At 36.8% G+C, this 5,873-nt stretch overlaps 1 long non-coding RNA gene across 1 annotated transcript; it reads right to left on the bottom strand.

The window, feature by feature from the left end:
- Window positions 1–3,403: 3,403 nt before the first annotated feature.
- On the bottom strand, window positions 3,404–5,658 carry LOC144196018 (uncharacterized). Its single transcript, XR_013326199.1, has 3 exons — window positions 5,294–5,658; window positions 4,402–4,916; window positions 3,404–4,172 (listed from the first exon to the last, which is right to left on the bottom strand). It is a non-coding gene; the product is annotated as an uncharacterized LOC144196018 (long non-coding RNA).
- Window positions 5,659–5,873: the final 215 nt, after the last annotated feature.

Raw genomic sequence — 5,873 nt, 5'->3', positions numbered from 1 at the left:
GTCTCTAACGAGTCACGTCTATCAGGCAATTATTATAAAATTAAAGCTATTTTTCATGGCTGATGTTTGCTCCGGTATTAACCACATCAAGATAGACTTCACTTAGCATTTCAGTTCAGCTAAACTCCTGTCACATTAGCAAGTGGGCCAAAATCAGTGTCACTTCGATATTTGGCTTGATGGTTTTTAGCAATGGTCCGGGCTTCGTTTTTTTCCCTTTTCTTTTCGCCATTCTCCTAACCCTATCTTCCTGCCAATTACCCTGTTTAATCTATACGTAGATAATAGCATCCAGGACCTCTCTGTTGAAATGTCAGGTGTGAAGAGGTTATTAGTTAACTTTTAATTACTGTCCATCATTCAGCAGTCCTTAGGACAGATTGGCTTTCTTCAATTGTTCGCTTATCTGGCAGAAGTGGTAGAAGGACACTCAGAACAAGGCTGTTGTGATACAAATACTACCAGCATTTTCAGAGTATTTTAGTGTAAAGATGGCATTAAAACGTTTATCTTTTAAAAGTTAAAATTTACAAATCTTGCTATTTTGAATTAACATACAAAAGTGTGAGTTTTGCAAATATTGGGTTTGGCTTTTACTGCAAATGAAGCTTGTTATCTTCTAGATTTGTTACTCTTGTGAACCTGCTGTAGCTTGAGGCCACAGATGGACCTTTTCATTGCCTTTTTTCATAGCCATTTTCTTCCTCTTCAAATGTTTTAAAAGTCTGCAAACCATTTTCTCAAACTCCCCCTGCCCCTCTGTTAAAGACTCTATTGTATATTTCAACCCCTCACCCTAACTCTCTTTTCGCTCTCAACTTCAAATCGTGGTCTTTTAGACTGAGTTTGGGGCCCCAAATAACGAGTACAAGCCAGAATCTCTGCGATCTGGGGCTCACATTGGAATGCATACAGTACAACTATGTGCAATTACAAATATACAATGCTTGTACACAGACATAAAGCTCTACCAACTGGTGTCATGCACTATGACTTTATAACATATTGTATTCTTACAACTTTTACTACTACTACTACACACTTACCTTTTATTACAAATATGTAAACATTGTCATACTTTGAGACATCAAATACGACTTCTTACTTTGCTTAGATCGTGCACAACATAGTATGTTTTCAAAGACTGGCAAATGTTAAACCATTTAACAGAAAACGTCATTAAGTCGATTAATGATTTTCATGCCAGACTACTTTCTTTTGAACTGTAGCGCGTGTGTGATATTTAAGACTTTAAGTGGAGCCTGGGTATTCTGTGAGGGTATTGTGTGTGTTAGGACTGTGCTTTTAATGCTGCCGTGAATTATGGATGACCCATGAAGACCCCGGGGCCCCGCGACCCATACCTGTGGAAACTGCTGTCATCTGTTTCACATCGAACTCACATTTAAGGAATGGGGGAGTAGTGCTCCCTTGTGGAACAAGGATGGAATTAGGCTAAAATAGAACTGGAAACGAGGATTTGGGAGGGGGGTATTCACATCAGTTCAGTTCAATGAAAAGACAAAGAAAAAACTTGCATAGTTTTAAAGTTAAATAGAAAGAAAAGTTTGAATCAAGGGTTTTAAAATGTGATTATACTAGTATTTTGCTTCCTTTTTTTGCTCGTCTTTGCATTTTGCAAAATTCCTTGATATAATCTGTGCCAATTTGTTTTTAAAAATTACATAGAAAATTGTGGATGCTTTTCTAAAAAATACTGTTTTCCACCGGCCACCTTCGAGGGTGTCAACAAGTTTGGGTTTTACCAATGTTGCTTCATTTACCTGTGACCCAAAACAATTGCAATATAAAGCAATAGCCATAACAAGCCATATAAAAAATATATTTTTTTATTATGAAGTGCAAGAAAGTCTGCTTTATAGTCAAATAATTAAGTCAACCACACAGAATTCACTATCAAAACACATGAATGTTTGGTAATATTAGTTTGCACATGTAAAGTGTCTGAGAGGCTTAATGGTGGTTAATTGCACCAAATGTTAGTCTAGGTTAAAAAAAAATGCACACAGAAATACTTGAAGTGACAATAAAACTATATTGCATAAAGCCAAAAACTAATCAATTAAGACAGTGGAGAAAAATATTTTTGACATTTTTGACATAATTATTAGATGAAATGTTTGCATTACAGAAGCATTTTGATTACCAACTGAATGAATAAATGAAGAATTATTGTATAATCATGTGTTATTCTTGTTTTTAATTATTGCACTCAAAATATTCTTTTGGATGACAAATCCAAAAGATAAACAAATTCCGTCCTCCGTTTATGCCCACCCACCCACATACTTGTTTGGGCACATATTCCACAGAACTTCATTCAACCTTGTTAGCACACTCAATATGTGATGCAAGTATGGCATGGCATTAAATGATATAATAATGACTCATTCAGTAGCTAAGCTAAAAGTTGGACACTGTGTCTTTGTTAGTTCATTTAGTTTGTTAGTTTGTTAGTTACCAAGAGCTTTTGGGTTAGTATTTGTCATAGTGTTTTCAAGAATGTTAACGAAAGACTAAAATTGTCTAGTTTGCCACACATATCCCTAGTACAATTTTGAAAATAATTTGTACACAGGCCATGCTTCAGTGTGGTGATACGTTGATTTAAAAATGTGTAACTAATTGAGAATTGTGCACATCAAGATGTTAGTATTTGGCAGCCGTGCCATTGTTAGTATCGAGTTAGTAACGTTGCTTCTAGTGACAACAAAGCACTCATCTGCAAAGCTTGACCACACAGTGGACACAAAATCAACATAGTTTTCTTACTTTGGCCAAAAACATGACACCTTCTTATCATGTGTAAAAAAAATTTGTTCAACATCAATCAAAAGATTTTTGTGGACTTTGTAGTCAAGCCAAGATGATAAGAGTCTTTGCTTTTGGCTAAACTTTGTTCATATTCAAAAAGTCTCACAACCATACCTAAGGGCAATTCAGTGTTTCCAATAAGCCAACCATGCATGTTTTTGGAATGTTAGAGGAAACCGGAGTACTCGGAGGAAACCCACCTAGGCATGCAACCTCTACACAGGTGGACCTGGATTTAAACCCAGGACCCAAGAGCTGTGAGGCCCACGCGCTAACCACTGACTCCACCGGGCCATCCTATCTTACACAATGCTCCTATAAAAAGTGATACACTCCGTAGTGTATTGTTCATGGAGTTTTGTATAAACCAAATAAGAGGGGTTAGCGGATCATCTGAGGGGCTTCACATGGTTCACAGGTTCACAGGTTCTGCCATTGAACCGAGGGTTAGTCATTGAAGAAGAGAAAAGCCTAAAAATAGCCTTAAGCGGCAAGGTTAGTAGTCATCACACTGTTAGCAAAAATTAGTATTGTTAAGTAGTAATGTTAATATAAACCAGACCCCACGTTCAGAATTATCATGTTTTGTTTATGAAGTACAAACAAGAAAATTGTCGTTTGTAAAAACAAACAACAATTAAGGGACATTCTTGTGATTTACAAGGATCTTCCATATGGGCCACTTGTCAACTATTATTATATATTTAGTAAGTATAGCAAGATACTAGATGATAAATTGTTAATATTTCTCCAGGGTCTGGTATATTTAGCATGTAGAAGTTTTACAATACACATGCAGAATGACACACAAAGACACAGAAATATGGCACATGCATAGAAGCGTGCACTTACTACAGTGAAATCCACACAATACAATACAGGTATATACTGCAGAACATAAAGAGAAAGCTAACAGTAAACATTATCACTCAGTAATATTCCTCAGTAGTATTACTCAATAATTCATTACTTTTGATGAATTTAAGATGTGTTCTTATTGTATCGAGAGTCTGAGAATTGGGAGAGGTAACCAAGGAAACAGGAGTAGGCCAGGGCACACATACAGCAGAAAATATGTTCTGCTACTGCAGCAAATTTTCCATGAGACAAAATGTGGTTGATAGAAATACTCCACGATTTGCATGGCTGCAATAGACACAATTTTGTCAAATGACAGACACCTCTTCCCTGCTGAAAATTGGATATGTCTTTCTATTAGATAGAACAGTAGGAAGCTGATTTCTAACATGTTTATTTCACTGACACACAAAAGAATGAGAGCTTGATCATCCTTTGACGGTACATGTTAGAAGGGAAGCCATAGTTGCAGTGTTTCCCTGCGGGAGAAAAAGCAACGACACAGTCAAAGTTCCATTGAGTGAATAAAAGCAAGAGCAAATAGCTAAGATTGCAAATTTAGGAATTCAATACTAACATGTATTTAGGATATACTATGTATTATATTATATGTTTTACTGTTATATGGAAAAATATATGCTCTGTTATAATAAATATATATTTTAGTTATGAAAGTGGGGGATTCAAATCTACATGAGCACTCTTTACCGTATAAGAGGCAGCGCGTGGAAAGCCGTCCTACCGATGTAGTCAAAAGTGTGAGCCAAACTGCTGTCCATTGGTGGAACTGGCAGGGACATACAACACAGCTGAATAAAAGCTACAACTAAGATATGATAAAAACTTGAACAATTTATCCTTAACTCTTATAATCCTGCTGCAACTACCTACCATTTGCATTCATTAAAACTGATCTACACGTTTTTTGGTTTGACATTATTTAAATAGGCTAAAATTAAACGACATTAAAATTAGATAATAATTACTAACTCAACGGCTACAGCTAAATGCAATGGATGTCCAACCCATTAGAACTTTGAGAGATGGCAGCTTGCTCTGTCAGTTTAAATGGATTGGACAGCTATCACTGTCAATGGCAGTCAAAGCTTAAAATATAATGGGAACATAACCTTCCTTCCAGCTTGTTTAGCTCATTCCAGTAGCCTGAATTGACATCAGGGCAACTTTCCTTGAAGGTGAATTCTGTAAATCCCAGCATCATGCTATAAAATAAAAAAAACAATCATACAACTGTATAAACATAAAACACAATTATTTTTATTTCCCGTTTACCATATTATAGGAACCATAAGCCTATTTGGCAACAATAGACCCTCCATATTTATTTACAGTAGCCTACTTTAGCACAATGATGTTGAAATATATACTACACATTAATGTATAATTTCCTGAGTACAGGATAAATAAAGTTCAATCAAATCTAATAGCATATATAATTTTTTTACTCAACAATTTAATACTAGCAGTGCCTCTGTACACATTCACATTGAACCTTGCTGAATTTTAATTAAAGACTGTCTATCCCACACACACACACAATCCAAATAAATGTCACTATATAAAATGAATCTTTCCTCACCAGAAATCTGGAAGTTGAACGTTGCACAACGTTGCGGTGATTGTATTAGTCCAATCACCAGAGCTTCCAGTGTGCCAAACGTGGAATGTGCTGTTCCCGGCTGTAAAAGGAGAGAAATGGTCGCTCCTATATCTCGTTTAGCTGCAGAGCTGCTGCAAGCACCGAGTGGGAGTGTTGAGAGCATCTGCGCACAATCCAGTTTGGAGGACGGCAAAATGTTGATCAAGCGCCGGAACAAAGGACGGTGTCGGCTTTAAGGGGCTGCGTCGACATGAATAAGTCAGTGGAGGCGCTCCCCAGCTGCTGCTACAGGTTTGTGCTCTTCTGTATGTGTGCCCTTCATCCGCCATCTGTTTCCTAGGCAACCAAAGACTGCTTGCGGGTATCAAAATACCCAACAACTATCTCAACCAAGAAACACTTATTTTCTTCATATGGACAGGAGTATAAACGGGCAAATTGTGACAAAGTAAAATTCTCCTTTGATTGATTTCTTCTCCTTTGGACTTTGTTGAATCTTCTTTCCAATGGTAGTAACACTGTGCCCCAAACCTTCAAAAATGTGAGGTGTTTTGCTTTG

Source organism: Stigmatopora nigra, chromosome 4 (genome assembly GCF_051989575.1).
Source record: "Stigmatopora nigra isolate UIUO_SnigA chromosome 4, RoL_Snig_1.1, whole genome shotgun sequence".
Classification (NCBI taxonomy): Eukaryota; Metazoa; Chordata; class Actinopteri; order Syngnathiformes; family Syngnathidae; genus Stigmatopora; species Stigmatopora nigra.
This window is presented reverse-complemented; position numbering and strand designations above follow the sequence as displayed.